General features: G+C 46.0%; 1 long non-coding RNA gene across 1 annotated transcript in view; it reads right to left on the reverse strand.

Annotated features, from left to right (window-relative positions):
- Window positions 1-459: 459 nt before the first annotated feature.
- Window positions 460-19,771, reverse strand: part of LOC147698510 (uncharacterized) — a 77,583-nt gene continuing 58,271 nt past the window's right edge. The window contains exon 3 of the long non-coding RNA XR_015299345.1: window positions 460-608. This is a non-coding gene — a long non-coding RNA (uncharacterized LOC147698510). The remainder of the gene's footprint in view (window positions 609-19,771) is intronic.

Below are 19,771 nucleotides of genomic sequence, written 5' to 3' on the forward strand. Positions count from 1 at the left end.
GGGGGCCCCATGAGCCCCCCTCCTTCATGCCCCCAGGATATCTATCACACCTGTGAAATACTTACATTTTTAATTTAAAGGCATATTTGTTGTACAATCTTGCCTGATAAAGACCCTTGCGTTGTAAACCCTGCCAGCTAAAGGCATGCAGGGTTCACCCTCATAGTAAAGGCTGTTTCCAGTTTTTAAGCAATTCATCCGGTCGGTCACCACATTTTTCGCAAATCTCTACCAAAGAGTACTTCCTCTCAATAGTCTCTATTTTCCCTTTCTACTACTCTTGTTGGATGAAAACACCTGTCCTGAACAAACCCTGAAATAAAACCTCACATATAAGTAAATCAGATTACTGAATAATACTGAATAATAAACAATTTATGACCATGGTTAAAATTAGCGGAGAAGCCCATGACGCCCGCTGATTTGTTGCTCTGGAAGGACAAAATGTCAATATTGGTTTGAAAATACATTTATTTTCAGAGATGCAGTGTATGCTTATGATTTCACCTCACACATCATCTTTGCAAGCATTTACAAATTCTGTTTTACGATAAATCTAGGTTATGACGAGGTTTCACGGCTGCTACTCGCTCAAGTCTTGACTGAACCTGTAAAGGAGAGAAATAAAAAAAAAATGCTGGTTATAGTGACGGAATTCAAACTACGATAGCTTACTCCAATTTTTCATGTACTGCAGAAGGTATCATACACTGCGCTGACTACCAAACCTTTTGCTAAGGGGACTCTTTGTCCGACATAGGAAGTGGTCTCACCATTAGTTAATTATTTTCCAAGACCATTTTCTGAAAAAACAAAGAATGGGCTAACGAACCAAAAAGAAATGTTATCTTTGCCATTTAAAAGATTAATATTCTGTTTATGTTGGTAGCAACTATTTAGCACTTGTTAACAGTCTTTTCATAGAATTGATGTATTAAAAATGGTCTAGATTTCAAGGCACTACTTTTTCAGTCATCATATCAACTTTCTTTATTTGATTTTTGATTAAACCATAAAAGAGCAAACAAAAAATTCACAACAATAAAATACAGCATCAATACAAATCCTCAATAAACCAGTAAAATGTATAATTATATGCATAAACAAAATCAACAGTTCATCATAAAAATCCTTTGAGTTCCTCAATTAAACTGCGCTAGATAAAAAACATGCACCATGAAAGCAGGTGCGCTGATCTAAAAGCATTTGCAAGTGCAACAAGGCGGGTCTGACTTGAATAAAGTGCTTTTCTTTTAACATCAGAATCACCTTTTTTCCACAAATTTTTAAAAAACACGGTAAAACATTGTAAAATGCATAGTATCCGCTTTCAAAACCAGAGCACAATTACAGGGTGAAGGAGAACAATCCTCATACCAGCCCTAAGGAACCGCCACCAAGTGATGTATCATTTTAAGTCTAAACCTGGCCAATACAAAACCATGATGAGAAGACAGGCCTGGCTTTAAATAAGGTACAAGAGGTAGTGAGGTTAACAACATAACTTGAGATTTAACAGATGCTTTAGCCAACTCCGTACTTTCCCTTATGGGCTTAGATAAATCCATAAAAGCTTTTTATGTCCACAGCAAGTCCGCCTTCACAAGCTTGCCTGGGTTATTAAAATTTTCCGGTCGCCCTAATTCAGTTAAAGATCACTTGACAAAAGAGAGCCAGGGAATTCTATTAGATCCATTCAAAGCAAGACAGTCCCTTGTTGCCAAGTGATTTAATTCAGCCTCTGGCTATAGCCAATCTGAGATCCACTGTAGCAAGGGACCCTTTTCACAATATCGCAAAGAAAAACTAACACCCAACTCTTCATGAACTACGGAAGAAGCACAACTGTTTAGAAGAAATAACAGTTTCTTCAAGAATTTATATTACACGGATTGAAGGGAAAAAACATCAGTGTACCCCAAATATCACTTCCATAGTGATATTTCCTATGGAAATATCACTTCCATAGGTAGCAATAGAGACCCATTCTACCTCATACATATTTAAAATGCCTGTTAAGGGTCTATTTCCAAGTCTGGCAGAAAAAACAAAAATAGAAGCAGTACATCTAATAAAAATAATTGATCTAGAAGATAGACAAGAAGACCAGGTTCCAGCAGAGTCAAACAACAACCCGCACTATGGATATGAGTTAACTTACTAAAAATTTTGTCAGTCACCTTAAAAACTCAAGATTTGGTGCAACAAGGCCAAACACCATTATCAGAGATTTTTTTGAGTTTGTGCTTAAATCCAGAGACTCCATAAAAGCCACAAATTAGTTTAATAAACGTTCAAGACCCAATGCTGTTCTGGCTATTAAAACTGTATCGTCTGCATACAACAGTGCAGGTTTTAGACACCATTTGACATAGGGCGCATTGTGACAACCCTCCACAAAAATATTTTCTAGTTGATATATAGAGGATAAAAAGAAAAGCAGCAAGGATGCAACACTGACGGACAACGCTTTTTAGCTCAAACAAAGCAGAGCACTCACTTCCCTCCCCATATCTCAGTGAAGCCAATAAATCTAGATGAAGATCTCGCTAAAAATATACATTATCAAACAACACCAAAAGAGATCATAATGCTCCACAACTCGTCCCTATGGATCCTGTCGAATGCAGGACTAAGGTCCATAAAGACAGCGTGTAAGGATCCCTTCTTGACCATGTTATATTTATTAATGATAAAATAAAGATTTAAGGACTGATTGACTGTCCCTAGGCCAGATCTAAAATTATACTGAATGTCATGAAGTACCTGATTCTTTAAAGCCCACAAGTCAATCTATTCAAAACTATGTGCCCCAAGACCTTGTCTGTAGAATCAATCAGGGAGATTGGACAATAACAACATGGATCAGCTTTAGCTCCCTTTAAAAAAACCAAAAAAAACAGGTGTTATCAAAGATTGAGGCAAGGGATTGGGGGAGACAATGTAATACTGCTGATGTTATAGTAATAGTGAGGAGTGGAGTCCAGGGCACCATTTCAGTTTGAAACATATCAACTGGCACCCTGACTGTACCATGGGCTTTATTTTTGAAGCATCATTAATCGTCTTGGTTACCTCCTCAACCGTAACCTGTAAATAGGAAGCTGAAGGTGCATTAAAAGGGCCCGACGTCCCCCCAGTGTCGTCTGCCCAGTAATGCGACCCTGCAGCATAATTTGGAGTGGAAGAGAAGCAAATTGTAATATTCCCTGACATAAGGTGATGAAGAAGAATCTGTTGGTGTTGGGTGTGTGGGCTCTCTGTAGCATACAGCAAGGCTGAACATAGCAAGGAATGGGAAATCCTATGCTTTTTTAAATGTTGAGGTGACACAGTCTTTTTCGGCAGATATCTTAGAGAACAACAGAAACCTCTGGCTTAAAGGCCTGCCTAAGAGCGTTACAAGCTACCTAGCAGGTTACGAATGCGTCCCTCTGCAGGGTAATGTATATAATATCAGTTGTAATGATTGCCTATATAAGCATTTGCCTGATATCCCTGTTTTCCCTTTTCTGTATCTGGCTATTGTGTAGTACTAATGGAGCAGGAGTTTACAGTGCAATTTCCTACCTGCCTGACTAGCTGTCTTTGTGGCCCTAGTCATTACGTCTCCCCACTCACTGTCTGTCTGTCAGATTTAACTTTAGTCTTCTACACAATCAGTTCTGACGTAGGATCGACTGATATGTACTCCTGGCATTCTGTAGACCGTTATGTTTGGAGATCAACCTCTTTTTGCACTCTTTATTTGTATCTATCTCTCAAAGAAAGTGAGGGGTCACAAGGAAACAAACCTCTTATGGACAGGTGCCTAACACCCAGTTGGGCACTTGGGTATTATCAGAACCTTTCGGCTTCTGGCAGGCCAAAGTTATTTTTGATCAGACCTACTGAAATGTAAGTGTTAGCCACTTCCTCCCTTCCTGCCTAGGAAGGGCCATCAGAATCCAGATGTAGGTACATGGGTACTCAGTTATACCTAGTGTTCTTGTATTTGGGACTGTCTGGAGGGACTGCACAAAGTATAGCTGTCATCCAGCTCTGACGTATATTGGAGACAGGCTGTAAGGCACACAGAGCAGTAAAAGTAAAACTGGCATTTCCAAAACGGTAATGTTAATCCAGCCTTACCAGTAGGTATGATTTCTCATTACCATTCCAGGGACATGAAACAGGATATAGCTACTCCTTTCCAATCAGGAATTCCAGCTTAAAGGTATTTTAAGAAATTCTCAATAATAGCCTATGGGAGACGTAGGCCTCACAGTAGTGAAAAACTAATTTGGGTGTTTCTCACTACCAGGATATGCAAAGCGTAAAAGTACATGCCCTACCTTTTACTTACACAGCACCCTGCTCTGTGGTCTACCAATGGCCTACCTTATGTTTGACTTATGTGTAACAAAAGGGGAGTTTTAAGACTTGGCAAAGGGTTTTAAAAGTCAAGTTGAAGTGGCAGTAAACTGCAAACCCAGGCCCTGCAGTGGCAGGCCTGAAACATTGTTAGAGGGCTACTTGGGTGGGTGGCACACTCACTGCTGGAGGCCCACTAGTAGTATTTAATTTACATTTATAAGGAAGAGGTAGCAGGCACTGAAGGTGTGAGCGGGAGAGTGGCATTTCATGCTCCTCCTCCAAAGCAAACAAACCAGAGAAAGCCAGGGAACGATGATACTTGGGGCTGTGCGGAAGTGGTCAGCCTGAACTCCTCTCATGTACCGTAGATTCAGGGAGATCCTTGGACTATACGAAGAGACAGGAGGTGTGGAGACCAGAGGAGGACTGTGCCTGTCCAGCAGTGAAAAGAAGCAGGAGGCATGTTCTGCATCGGCTAAGGAGTCAGTCAGTTTGATCTGCGGATACAGTGCAGTGTGTGGTAACTCATTGGTATCTAAGGCTCCAAGTATAAGTATGCCATAACAGTCCATGTGCCCCTCGCATCCTTTCAGATTCTGTGCGATCCATCATTATGGGGGGGAAGACCTTGATCAACCTCAGCACTTCACGATACCTGGCCAATACAGGTGTATGAGATGTCTTCTTTCCCTGGCGATACTTTTGAATTGGAATGTCTCATAACCAATGGCTCACAAAGGCGTAGAAGATAAAAAGCAAAGGGGAGTTTTCTTAAGCCACTTTCAAGTAGGCAGAGAAAAGGGGGCAAGGAGAGGGAGCAGGACTCCGCAGAAGGACCTGAACTTTCAAAGCAGTTGCGGATACTACTCAGTTCCAATAATGATGAACATCTTGATTTGGATAACATTGATGTTGCGTTGGGGACTGTAAAGGAGAAACTTGGAGGACAGTTAGCCAGGATATTGAAGACAAACCAGGTGACAAAAAATCCACAGCATCTAAAACAACTGAAGGGCCTAGCAGGGAGACACACATATAGTTACTGAACCTTCGATATTTAAGAAATATGCTAAAGGCCGCATTTTGAAGCTTGATGCCAAATTTGAGGAACTTTCTATTTTGCAGAGGAGAGAGTAATGGGTGTCCCCTCATTAATAACTGAGGAATGTATTACCACCAATGGAGCAAGTGACGACAGACCTGCTATAAATTAATTAAGGGTTCAATGGTAGGTGCAAGAAATTGGGTTACTGGAGTATGAGCCCTGGTCAAACAACAGCCACAATCCTTATCAGTGTAAGGCACAAGCAAACCCAAGATTAACCTGTAGCTTGGCATAGAGCAATCAGGCTTAACGTAGAGGTAATGTGTAAAGTATTTTTGCAACATTTCAAACAGCAATACAGTTAAAACACCACAAAAAAAATCCCACACCGGGTTAGAATAATATAACTTAATTTATTAAATTAAAAAAACAACAAAAGGTAATCGGTAGAAATAGAGTAATTAATTTTTAAAGAATAAAGTGTAAAATAGCGCCTGAAAGCATAAAGCGCCAACAGCTTCTATCTGGTCACACTGGACTGGGTCAAAGACAAAGGTTCAGGCCAACCACGATGGAGCTCAGGTCGGATATAGTCCTAGACTACGCTCGTTGAAGTTTTACCTTCTCAAGTGTTGTGCCGAGAATCGCATCGAGTCGCAAGGAGTGTGTTGCAGCCGGTTGTTGCCGTGGGGCGAGGAGCAGGCTGGGCGTTGCGTACAGGCGGTCTGGAACTTTTGCACTGGCGGTCCTTCACGGGCTGTCAATACTGCTGTGCAAAGAGATGGTCTGTCAGCGGTTCGCGCTGATTTTCGGTGCAAGCGGCACAGTCTTGGTGCAAACAGGCCCGTTTGCGGTAACGAAGAGCCCAAAAGTTTGATTTAAGACCCCAGGAGGCACACCAATGGTCCAGAATCCGAGAGGCACCACTTGGGGTCAGAAACTCGCTGCATTTGGATACATGAGCTGGTTGGGAAGCCCTTTATGTCCCTGAGGCTCAGATCAGGAGGCCAGAAGACTAGCCCTCAAAGTCTCTCTGAGGTCCTGGGTTCAAGATGTAGTTATAGGTCCAGTTCTTACCCAGGCAAGAGCGGAGCTGGCTGCACAACCGGGCAGCAGTTCCTTTAGAGCAGCAGTGTGACAGTCCTTGTATCAGACATCAAGCGGGGGTTGCTGAACTGTTCCTAGTAAAAAAGGAGGAGACTGGCTGTGCCGAAGGTGTACGTTAACACCCCTGGGCATCCATTAAGTTGGACATGTTTGCCTCACACACCCCGAGGGATGTCATGCTTCATCATCGGCGGTTGCTCCTCGTCGGGGAGGCGGTGCAATCCCCGACGGGCTCACCTCAAAGAGGGGCTCTTTGGCGGAGATCTTTTTGTCCAGCTGCCTGTTGATGAAGTGCGGGTATGTGGGCCAGGGCAATAGTATCCTGAAATGGAAGGTGAGGTTTAAAATATAGTAGAGGGTCCCTGAAAAGACTTTATTCTGGAGGTCCTCCTACTATCATTAAAAGGTGTAGTTTAGCTTGTTGGGTCACGGAGAGTTACGTGCCGTGTTTCAAACTAGACTAATGTGAAGGTCGGTCAACATGTTTCTCGCTAGGGGATTTCCCGCGATTCGTCAGGACCTGGTGAGAATGTGGGTGGGGGTTTAAAACAGGGACATGCTAGTGTCATGAACCTCGTGTGCTTTACCTCAGGGGAAATCCTGTGCCTGAAGTATGGAGACAAAAGGAGACATTAGAGCAGGTATCATGTTAAATATCAACAATTGTCTTTGGTATCAGCCAATCTAGCATCTCAGTGCAGTGAAGTGGAAGTGGTGTGTGTTGTTTCACACATACGAACATGCCTGTGATGTATAATGAGTGTGTGGTGTAGTGAACACTCATATACCTATGTCCGTGGTGGGTGCGTTGTGATTAAAAACAGTAGTTAAAACCAGTAGTTAAAAACGCAACTGCTATCTCAGGGAGAGAACTCGAATCAAGAGGTGGCAAATCATGGCGTGGTTAATTACAAACTCACCTAAAGGTCTTGGACTAATAGCCACCTGAGTTGTCGGCGGGTCAGTACAACAGAAGTTGCCTAATGTTCAGGCTAAGGAAAGAGACCTAAAGTTATGGAAGTTCTTGGTGTCTTTTCCTCCGTATAGGGCACCTATGGAGTTGTTAGATCTTACCTCAAGTTATCCATGTCCGTGCTGAGTCACCTACCCTTCACTGCCGAGCTCGAATAGGTAATGAACTAGCGGGGCGTGGGCTATTTATAGGTAGACTCGTCATCAGGTAGCGTCAGTTAACGCCCTCAGTGCGGGTCACGTGATAACCAAGGTAATGCCGGCCATGATGGAGTGGTGTAGTTAGTGTTTGACCTGACGTGGGTTGACACAGTGACAAGGGGTTGGATGTTTACAGGGAATGCCAGGGAATGTCTTCATTCAGACCTTGTCTATCTGTGGAGAGGCGGTGTACCCACCTTTGTTCTTTGCGGAACAGGGCATTTTTTGGGCAATTTGGACTTGCCTCAAGAATCACCCACTGTATGCAGTCGGCGCGGTGTTGTTTTTCAAGATAGTGTTTGCACATCTTCGTGTGCGATTTCTTGCACCGGAAATTACTGCGGTGTTCAGTGATCCTTGTCTTAATTGTACGTGTGGTCATCCCAATGTATTTGAGACCACATGGGCAAGTCAGCATATAGATGCAATGAGTGGTGTTGCAGTTCGTGTGGCCCTGTATGACCCATTTAAAGGTGTCGGTGAGCTGTAATGTTTTCTGGGGGGTAGTGTATTTGCAAACCCCACAGTTACCGCATGGGTAGTGACCGGTAACCGGTGGCAGGTTCCATAGTGTCTGTTGGGAACTTTTTTTGGTGGTCTTAGGTCGAGTGTGGATCAATATGTCCTTCACATTTTGTGACCTTTTGAAAGCAAACCTCGGTTGTTCAAAAGTCAAATCACCTGTGTTAAGGATTCCCCAGTGGCGTTTAATTGTGTTTTTGATCTTGGTTGATAGTGGGGTGAATGTCGTCACACAGGTGATCGGTTGGTTTTCGATGGGTAGTTTTTCCCGTCTCTCCAGGAGTGCCTCTCTGTTATTATTCCTTGCCCGTTTTTTTGCTTTCATAACCTCTCCTTTGGGATAGCCTCTGTCTAGTAGGTTTCTTGATAAGATGGTGGATTCCTTTTTGTAGTCTGCAATGTTACTACAATTCCGTCTGATCCGGAGGAATTGTCCAAATGGTAAATTGGACCGTAAGGCTTTGGGATGGTGGCTCTCAAAATGTAGGAGACTATTTCGGTCTGTTGGTTTCCTAAACATTGTTGTCTGGAGTCTACCATCTACCAGTTGTACTGTTAGGTCGAGAAAAGCAATCTCTTTGGGCGAGGAGGACATGGTGAACCGGAGATATGGGTTCAGTGAGTTAACCCATACGAAGAAGGCCTCATGTGAGTTAGGACGACCCGACCATAGGATGAGGATATCGTCAATGAAGCGCTTCCACATTGTGATATTGGCTAAAAATGGGTTGGATTGGTGGTGGATGAATCTGTCCTCGAAGTCGGCCATATACAGACATGCCACCGACGGGGCAAAAGTGCTGCCCATCGAGGTTCCTTGGGTCTGATGGAAGAATTGCCCCTTAAACTCAAAGAAGTTTTCAGTGAGTGCCAGTGTAGCGCATTCCATAATGAATGAGGGCGGAGTGTTAGAATCCCAATCCTCCATCCTCAGGCGTGACTCGATTACCTCTAGTGTGGCGCTTTGTGGGATGTTGGTATAAAAGGCTTCAACATCTAGGGTAATCAAAAGGTCAATTTGGCATGCATTCTCGACTGAGTTAAGGTGCCGTAAGGTGTCGGCAGTGTCCTGAATGTAAGAAGGGATGCGTTTAACCAAGGGCTGGAGGAAATGGTCGCAAAATTTGGACAGAGGTTCTAATACCGAGTCGATACCAGAAACTATAGGTCTCCCTGGGACTGGTCTTGTCCCCTTATGAATTTTCGGAAGTGTGTAGAAGTAGGGAACCCTAGGATTTTTTTGGTTTAGAAATTCTGCCTCCTTTTTGCTTATCCAACGCTCACATTCAGCAGTTTCCACCAAGCCTGTGATAGTTGTTTGCAGGCGTGGGGTCGGGTCACAAGGAATGGGGGTGTAGTACCGACCATCATTGAGTTGCCTTAGACATTCAAGTTCGTAGTCTTTAGTGTTCATTAGAACAGTGGCCCCGCCTTTGTCAGCCTGTTTTATAGTGATGAGTGGGTCGTCTGCCAATGTTTTAAGCACCTCCATGTCTTTACGGGAGATATTAGAATGGTTTGTTTACCTATCCAAAGTCTCAATGTCTTTCAGTACCGCCTGTTCAAAGGTCAGGACCTCATTAGGGACCATCCCATTGTGGGGTGTGAATGTCGAAGGGTTGTGCAATCTTGAGTCTTGTGCTGGTTCTGGGGCTTTGCCTTCAAAAAAAGTCTTAAGCCTGACCTTTCTGAAGAAAGATTGTATCTCCCTGGTTTGATTGAACAAGTCGATCCTTGGTGTAGGGACAAAGCCCAGTCCTCTTTGGAGAACTTGTTCCTCATTCTTGGTCAGAATGCGATCCGAGAGATTGACCACGAGGCTCATTTTGGCCCTGACCTGTTCGTGCTCCGGGTGTCCATTCCGTGGGGGCGTGTGTCCTCCCACTGCACTTTCTTCTCGGAGGCGTTGCCTCACTTTCGCCCGCGCCCTCTGCCCCAACCTCTGCCTAAAAAAGGGGGCCTGATGATCCTTGGGGCGCAAAGAAAGGTGGGTATTGTGGCGCAAATGGTGGCTGGAATGGCTGAAATTGAGGATATTGCCAAAACGGGGGACCCATTGGTTGCCCTTGGTGGGGAAAGTTTGGGTAGTTATGGAGGTTTTGTTGTCCTCGCCCTCTACCTCTTTTGGCCCTGGGTGGGATATTAGTTGTGTCATTATCGTCACTGCTCTCAGAGCCGCTGTTGGAACCTCGTCTGGACGAAGTCGTGCTGGAGTCTGAGTTGTAGTTTGTTCCTGGCGGTACGTAATCGTCCTTCAGGTACGGGTAGACTTTCTCCTTGGAAAATCTTTTGATATCCTTTTGGAGCTTAGCTACTTTTTGATTCATTAAGTACTCCTTGTGCTCTGCCATTTCTTTATTCAGTTCGGCTAGTTTTGTTTTGAAGCCCGTATTCTGGGCTGTGGTCTTCAATGCTGCCTCAGCTTCCTGAATGCGGACTAGTAGTGCGTCTGCTAGTCTTTTGGCAGTGTTGACGATAAGGATCAGGAGATCATGAGTGCATTTCCATGCTACTTGAGACCACTCGATCTTGAATTGCCCATCTTCCCAGAATATCCTTGGGAAGTTCTTCACTATTAGGCCATTCGGGGCAATTTTGGCTTTAAAATATTGTGCCATCATTGCTCCATGTATTGTGATCCTAATCCATTCTCGTTTTAAGTCTGATAAAGTTTGCCATTCAGTGGTGTTACTTCCTGAAGCAGTTTCAACGTCTATGCCAAACAATGATGGAGCTCTCATAATAGCAGCTGCGACTTCTTCACCAAAGCTAAGCCCCTGACCTTCCATTGTGTACTAGTCAGGTGGAGCCGGTGAAGAGAATCAAAGAAAGAAAGAGGTTAGTTACCCAAAAAGGGTAAAGTATGTGATTCGCCAATCGGTTAATCACAGGTTGGGGGATATGAACAATCTCACCCACCGTTACAGAGCTCCCACGGTTTTCACCGTGCATGAGTCGTCATCAAACAAGAGGGAGTGTGATCTATTGATCGAACGGGCACCGAGGTTTGCTTTCAAAAGGTCACAAAATGTGAAGGACATATTGATCCACACTCGACCTAAGACCACCAAAAAAGGTTCCCAACAGACACTATGGAACCTGCCACCGGTTACCGGTCACTACCCATGCGGTAACTGTGGGGTTTGCATATACACTACCCCCCAGAAAACATTACAGCTCACCGACACCTTTAAATGGGTCATACAGGGCCACACGAACTGCAACACCACTCATTGCATCTATATGCTGACTTGCCCATGTGGTCTCAAATACATTGGGATGACCACACGTACAATTAAGACAAGGATCACTGAACACCGCAGTAATTTCCGGTGCAAGAAATCGCACACGAAGATGTGCAAACACTATCTTGAGAAACAACACAGCGCCGATTGCATACGGTGGGTGATTCTTGAGGCAAGTCCAAATTGCCCAAAAAATGCCCTGTTCCGCAAAGAACAAAGGTGGGTACACCGCCTCTCCACAGATAGACAAGGTCTGAATGAAGACATTCCCTGGCATTCCCTGTAAACATCCAACCCCTTGTCACTGTGTCAACCCACGTCAGGTCAAACACTAACTACACCACTCCATCATGGCCGGCATTACCTTGGTTATCACGTGACCCGCACTGAGGGCGTTAACTGACGCTACCTGATGACGAGTCTACCTATAAATAGCCCACGCCCCGCTAGTTCATTACCTATTCGAGCTCGGCGGTGAAGGGTAGGTGACTCAGCACGGACACGGATAACTTGAGGTAAGATCTAACAACTCCATAGGTGCCCTATACGGAGGAAAAGACACCAAGAACTTCCATAACTTTAGGTCTCTTTCCTTAGCCTGAACTTTAGGCAACTTCTGTTGTACCGACCCGCCGACAACTCAGGTGGCTATTAGTCCAAGACCTTTAGGTGAGTTTGTAATTAACCACGCCATGATTTGCCACCTCTTGATTCGAGTTCTCTCCCTGAGATAGCAGTTGCGTTTTTATCTACTGGTTTTAACTACTGTTTTTAATCACAACGCACCCACCACGGACATAGGTATATGAGTGTTCACTACACCACACACTCATTATACATCACAGGCATGTTCGTATGTGTGAAACAACACACACCACTTCCACTTCACTGCACTGAGATGCTAGATTGGCTGATACCAAAGACAATTGTTGATATTTAACATGATACCTGCTCTAATGTCTCCTTTTGTCTCCATACTTCAGGCACAGGATTTCCCCTGAGGTAAAGCACACGAGGTTCATGACACTAGCATGTCCCTGTTTTAAACCCCCACCCACATTCTCACCAGGTCCTGACGAATCGCGGGAAATCCCCTAGCGAGAAACATGTTGACCGACCTTCACATTAGTCTAGTTTGAAACACGGCACGTAACTCTCCGTGACCCAACAAGCTAAACTACACCTTTTAATGATAGTAGGAGGACCTCCAGAATAAAGTCTTTTCAGGGACCCTCTACTATATTTTAAACCTCACCTTCCATTTCAGGATACTATTGCCCTGGCCCACATACCCGCACTTCATCAACAGGCAGCTGGACAAAAAGATCTCCGCCAAAGAGCCCCTCTTTGAGGTGAGCCCGTCGGGGATTGCACCGCCTCCCCGACGAGGAGCAACCGCCGATGATGAAGCATGACATCCCTCGGGGTGTGTGAGGCAAACATGTCCAACTTAATGGATGCCCAGGGGTGTTAACGTACACCTTCGGCACAGCCAGTCTCCTCCTTTTTTACTAGGAACAGTTCAGCAACCCCCGCTTGATGTTTGAGTACTCTGCACACGGGCACACGCTGGAACTGGACCTTCCACCTCCCCCTTGAGGTGGTAATTGGTGCCTGTTCGATCAATAGATCACACTCCCTCTTGTTTGATGACGAGTCCTTGTATCAGCACAGTAGTTGTTCTTCCTGGCCGAGTATCCACAGGTTCAGAAGTGTACTGAGAGGTTGGTTTCTGAGGTCCAACTTTTATACCCTGATGCCCTGGTTCTGGAAGGTGGGAAAAGCTTATAGACAGTGGCTCTGAAGTGCATAGTATTTCCTGACTCCCCTGCCCTGGCTACAAGCTGCCTGAAGTGACAATGCAGGGTTATTAGGCCCTCTGTGTGAAGGCTGAGCACAGAGTTAAGTGGGGCTGTGCTGAGCTTCTCCCACATCTTGCCAGTAGATGTTACAGTCAGGCTGTCATAAGCCACCTACCTGGGTCCCAGATGATTTCAAAGTCTTCGAAACTGTAGAGTGTATGATTTCAGCCTCAAACCCAGAAGAACATTTGGACAGGGTTAGCTTCACCTAAGTCCTCTCTAGCAAAGCCCTGCCAACAGTATGTACAAGATGAACAAATACGCTGGTTACCTTTGTTTGCAGTACGATGTTGGGACTGACGTCAGAGCTTAGTAAAAACAAGTCTGTTAATGCGTCTCTCCTTTTCTTCTTGTTCCATTTTTACCATCCAGGTGGTAGACTAATGCAGGACATTCTTTGCAGTGAGGTTGAAGCTGAAGGATCAAGGGAGCTTGCAAGACAGATTCGTAGAAGCCGGAAGACAGGTAAGTGGCAGGCGAAGAGGCTAAGCGAAGGAGAGTACTGCTTTAGAACGTTCATAAAGGTCACATTCTATGTGTTTGTAACACGTGCAGATAATTACCTTAATGAGGCTGTCTTCTAGAAGGTGATTTGCAATGTTCACAAAGATTGCGTTCTAATTGCTTGTAGCAAGGAACAGGTGCAGATGATTAATTTGATGTGGCTGTCTTCTAGAAGGTGTTTTATAATGTTCACAAAGGTCACGTTCTAATTGCTTATAGCAAGAAACAGGTGTAAGGGAATACATTTTCCGAGGACTGTCCTCCAGAAGGTTCACGTGGAGGTCATCTATATTGGTTGCTTGATGCTTATTCTGGTGGATTTTCTGGATGATTCTATGGTTCCTGACATCTGACCTTGCATATGCATGGTAAAACATTTGTAAAAGCTATTAACCTTTTCAAATAAACCGGGAACACCGCCTGCAGCTAGCTATTACCAACAGCATGCAATATGCGCAAAAGTCAGGGTACAAGATGTTTGTTCATTCATGAGTGTTGTGAGGAATGATATTAGTCATGCCAGTATATTGTGATAGTCAAGAAAGTTGAGCTGTGGCAGGAATCCTTACACAGGCACACATAATCCCGCTATTGTGTGGCTGTCTAGAATGAATTCACACAGTCTGTCAGCTACATCCAGACATGTGACCCAAGACACGCTACAGGCACAAAAGGGCTAAGTACAGAAAAAAATACCAATTTTCTAAAAGTGACATTTCCTACATAAGAGGGGAGTGCATCGCCAAACTCTCCAGGATATTGAAGGCATTGAGAGGCACTATTTCTCGCATAAAGCAACAACTGAGTGCGATTGATGCTGAGAAGATCAGGAACCCTGATCCTTCCGGGCTTGGCAGCCGTTTGGTGTTGCTGACCGAGTTCAGGGAGGCAGCCGAAAGTGAAACTAACTTTCTTGGGAAGTATGCCACTGCCAGGCATGATGCCAAAGGCAACAGACTGGGTCGCACGCTGGCACAACTTCTGAAGCCTTGCATAGGGAAAGCCTACATTATTTCCATCCGTTCTGAGAGCGGACACATACACACTGACACTCCCAAGATCAGAGATGAATTCCTAAAGTACTACTCTAACTTATATTCTACAGGCACAAAAACGATGATCGCAGGGAATACCTGGACGAGATAGCAATGGTATGGTTAGAAGACTTAATGCAGCAATTTTTAGCTGAGCCATTCTCCAAGGAAGAAATCGTTAGCGCCATAGAGGCCTTGAATGGCTCTACCGCCCCTGGCCTCGATGGCTTCACAGGCATATTTTATAAAAATTACTAGGACATACTCGCCCTGTATCTCCTGGAGTTGTACAATGAAACCCTAGAAAAAAAACACAGCCTTCAACGCTCCTCGAAGCGATAATTTTCCTCCTTTCCAAGCCGGGTAATGATCCAATGAGCAGTGGATCTTATCGGTCACTATTGCTCTTAAATTTGGACTTTAAAATCCTTGCTAAAATGATTGCGCTTAGACTGGCGTTGCTCCTGGATCGTATCATATCCCCAGCTCAATCGGGATTTATTCCCCATAGATCTACAGCACTGAATCTGCGTACATTGTTTGCAGCGTTGCACAGGATTGCACCTGAGGTGCCAGCAGCGGTGGTCTGGTTGGACAAGGAAAAGGCATTAGACTCCTTGGGGTGGCCTTTTATATTGGCAGTGATCAGAAAATTGGGTATCCCCAAGGGTTTCATCGATCTCACTGCTCTGCTTTACGCCGCAAAACTCTGTTTAAATGGCACATTGTCCCCCTCGTTCGCTCTCACACGTGGAACTAGACAGAGGTGTCCACTGTCCTGCTGCTTTTCATATTGGCCCTTGATCCTCTGGTTAGGCACTTCCAGGAAAAACATCTTCACAGAGGCATACAGTTTAACGCAGGCCCGCTCCTGATCTCATTTTACGCGGATGATATTGTATTATATGTTTGCTGCCCCCAGGTAAATTTGGAACCACTCATCAGAGAGATAATCCGGTTCTGGAGCTACTCAGGACTGGGTATAAATTGGGGCAAGTTCGAAATCCTTCCTCTGACGACTGGCACCGCAAGATGAGTGTGAATTCCAGTTGACATGGTGTGACGAATCGGTCAGATATTTAGGAATCTAGATTCCCCGGGAAAATGAGCAGATTGTCCGGAGGAATTACGGGCCTGCTTTACATAACCTAGAAATGCAGATTGAGTGTTGGTTGAGACTCCTGATATCACTGACAGGCAGAATCGCACTAATGAAGATGATTGTGCTCCTAAAATTCTTATACTTATTTCATAATATCCCTATCCCGCTTCCAGATAGTGCAAATGCTACTTACCAGTATGCATCTGTTCTTGGCATGTAGGGCTGCTGACATTCATATCTGTGCATAGATCGCCGCCTAGTGTTGGGTCCGGATGATTGCACATTGTTGTCCTGGAAGAGTCTTCGAAGTATCACGAGATAGGTGGCTCCTCCCCTGGACTACAGTGCGCATGGGCATCGCCTCCATCCCCAGATTGTTTTTAGCCATTGGCAGAGATGGAGTGAAATATGTGAGTGATGCCCTATGCTAAGAGTATGAAAACATGTGTAAAGAAATACTGCAGCTGCTACAGGCGCCGGGGAGGAGGGCGGGCGATATGAATGTCAGCAGCCCTACATGCCAAGAACAGATGCATACTGGTAAGTAGCATTTGCAGTTCGAGGCATGTGGGCTGCTGAATTCATATCTGTGCATAGAATATATAGCAGTCCCTCCATTAGCGGCGGCCGCCCGTGCCAGCTGCAGCAGTTTGAAAAAACGTTTTGAGAACAGCCTGGCCAACAGCTGCCTGCTGTTTAGAGTGCACATCTACACAGTAATGTTTAGTGAAAGTATGTGTGGTAGACCATGTGGCTGCCCTACAAATATCTTCTAAGGGAATGTTACCTAGGAAAGCCATAGAGGCCCCCATCTTTCTGGTGGAGTGGGCTCTCGGTGGAATTGTGAGAGTGCGTTTAGCTTTAGCGTAACAGATCTGAATGCATTTCACTATCCACCTAGCGATCCCAGCTTTGGAGATAGCATTTCCCTTGTGGTGTGAGGCAAAAGCAACAAAGAGTTGCTTGGTCTTACGAAAATCTTTAGTCCTGTCAACGTAGTACATCAAGGCTCTTTTAACATCAAGGGTGTGGAGCATCCGCTCCGCCAGTGACTCTGGGTTTTGAAAAAACACTGGTAACTCAATTGTTTGGTTCATGTGGAACTGAGATACAACCTTGGGCAAGAATTTAGGGTTAGTGCGGAGCACCACCCTGTTAGCGTGTACTTGGAAGAAAGGTTCCTGGATGGTGAGCGCCTGCAACTCGCTAACCCTCCGTAGCGTTGTAATTGCTACTAAGAAAGCAACCTTCCAAGTCAGAAACTGAAGCTCACAAGAGTGCAGTGGCTTAAAGGGAGGACCCATCAGCCTTGTAAGAACCACATTGAGGTTCCATTCTGGAGCTGGTGGTGTCCGCGGTGGAATGACTCTTTTGAGTCCTTCCAGAAAAGCCTTGATAGCAGGGACCTTAAAAAGGGATAGGTGTTGCCTATTCTGAAGGTATGCTGCCATCGCAGACAAATGAATGCGGATGGAAGAGTACGCCAAATTGCATTGGTACAGGTGGAACAGGTAGCAAATAATGTTCTGAATGGAAGCGTCCAGTGGGTCAATATCGTGGTTTACACAGTACATGACAAAACGCTTCCACTTGGCCGCGTAACAAGCTCGAGTAGTGGGCTTCCTTGCCTCCCGAATGATGTCCATACAATCAGGGGGGAAGATTGAGGTAGCCAAACTCTAGGACTTCAGGAGCCAGATCGCCAGGTTGAGCTGTTGCGGATCTGGGTGCTGAATGTCGCCATGGCTCTGCGTCAGAAGGCTGGGGGTGAGATGAAGCCTTTGATGCGGTACCACGGAGAGTTCCAGAAACGTGGTGTACCATGGTTGGCGAGCCCACGTTGGAGCAACCAGGATGAGAGTCATCGAGTGCTGCCTGAGTTTGCGTGCCACCAGCGGTATCAGAGGTGCTGGGGGAAAAGCGTACGCAAATCTGCCTGACCAGTTCATCCACATCGCATTGCCCTGCGATTGCGGGTGTAGGAACCTGGCGGCGAAGCTTTGGCATTTTGCGTTCTCCTTTGTGGCGAACAGGTCTATCTCTGGATGACCCCACCTTTGGAAGTACGGTTGGAGTACTGATGGATGTATCTCCCACTCGTGCATTTGGTGGCTGTGCCTGCTGAGCAGGTCCGCCATCTGGTTGTCTTTGCCCGGGAGATGCTCCGCCATGAGGAAGATGTTCCTCTGAATGGCCCACTTCCACATGCTCTGAGCCAGATGAGACAGCTGCGGAGAGTGTGTTCCTCCCTGCTTCTGAATGTAGTACATGGCCGTCATGTTGTCCGTCCGGATCAACACGACCTTGTTGCACAGATGTACTTTGAATGCCTTTAAAGCCATGAAGATTGCCATCAGTTCCAGAACGTTGATGTGCATCTTCCTCTGCTGTAGTGTCCATAGTCCCTGCACCGTGTAATGGAGTACATGCGCTCCCCATCCCTGGAGAGAAGCGTCCGTTGTTAGGATAATCTGTGGTACAGGCTCCTGGAACGGTCGGCCCTTGCAAAGGTTTTGTGGATTCCACCAATGCAGAGAGTTGTACGCCCGACCGCTCACCAACACTAGGTCTGTCAGTTGCCCATGAGCCTGAGTCCACTGACGTGCCAAGCACTCCTGAAGCGGACGCATATGTAGTCTCGCGTGCGGGACGATGGAGATGCAGGAGGCCATCATGCCTATCAACTGCATGAACACCTTCGCTGGAAGCGAGTGCTGAGGTCTGAATCGTTGGATCAGCGTGTGGATGCTGGCGATTCTCACTGAGTTTGGCTGCGCAGTGGCTGCCAGTGTGTTTATCGTCGCGCCCAGATACTGCCGTACATGGGCGGCCTGGAGATGGGATTTTGGATAGTTCCGCGAGAATCCCAGATCGTGCAGGAGATGAATAGTGCGTGACACGTGGTCTGCGCACTGCTGTTCTGTTCTTGCCTGAATGAGCCAGTCGTCCAGATAAGGATAGACGTGGACGTTTTGGCGTCGCAGATGCGCCGCCACAGTCGCCAGGCACTTCGTAAAGGCTCTTGGCGCTGTGGTGACCCCGAACGGCAGAACCCTGAACTGGTAGTGCTGGTCTTGGATTGTGAATCTGAGATACTTCCTGTGGGAAGGATGCAGGGGGATATGAAAGTATGCATCCTTTAGGTCCAGTGTAGCCAGGAAGTCCCCCTGTTGAAGCAGAGGGAGCACCTGCTGTAACGTGAGCATATGGAAGTGCTCCGAGAGAATATACCAGTTGAGGGGCCTGAGGTCCAGGATGGGCCTGAGGGATCCGTCCTTTTTGGGGATTAGAAAATACAGGGAGTAAACCCCTGTTCCCCTTTCTTGCAGTGGAACGAGCTCTATTGCCCCTTTTTGCAGCATGACTGTGACCTCCTGCTGCAACAAGTGCAAGTGCTCGCCGGACATAGGACGGCTTCTTGGAGGTATGTTTGGTGGAGTGGAAGTAAGTTCCAGACAGTAACCGTACTGGATAAGAGATCTCACCCACCTGTCCGTGGTGATGGATTTCCACGCGGGCAGGAACTGCTGGAGTCTCCCCCCGACCGGTGTTGTGTGGTCGGGGAGCAGTGACAAGACGTCACTGCTTGTTGGCGGTGGTGGACCTGGAGCTATTGTTTCCACGTCCCCTGCCCTTGACGTTGTTGCCTCTGTAGCCACCTCTACCCTTGTTGGTGTATGAGGTCTGGGTATTGCCCTTATAGTACTGTGTGGATTGCGATGCTTGACCCCTTGAGGTGCCTCTGGAATTGGAGCGGCGAAAGGAACACCCCGAAACTGCTGAGATTGGAGGGCCCCCATAGACTTGGCAGTGTCTGTGTC

The sequence above is a fragment of the Lissotriton vulgaris genome, chromosome 8 (assembly GCF_964263255.1).
Source record: "Lissotriton vulgaris chromosome 8, aLisVul1.2, whole genome shotgun sequence".
NCBI classification, from domain to species: Eukaryota; Metazoa; Chordata; class Amphibia; order Caudata; family Salamandridae; genus Lissotriton; species Lissotriton vulgaris.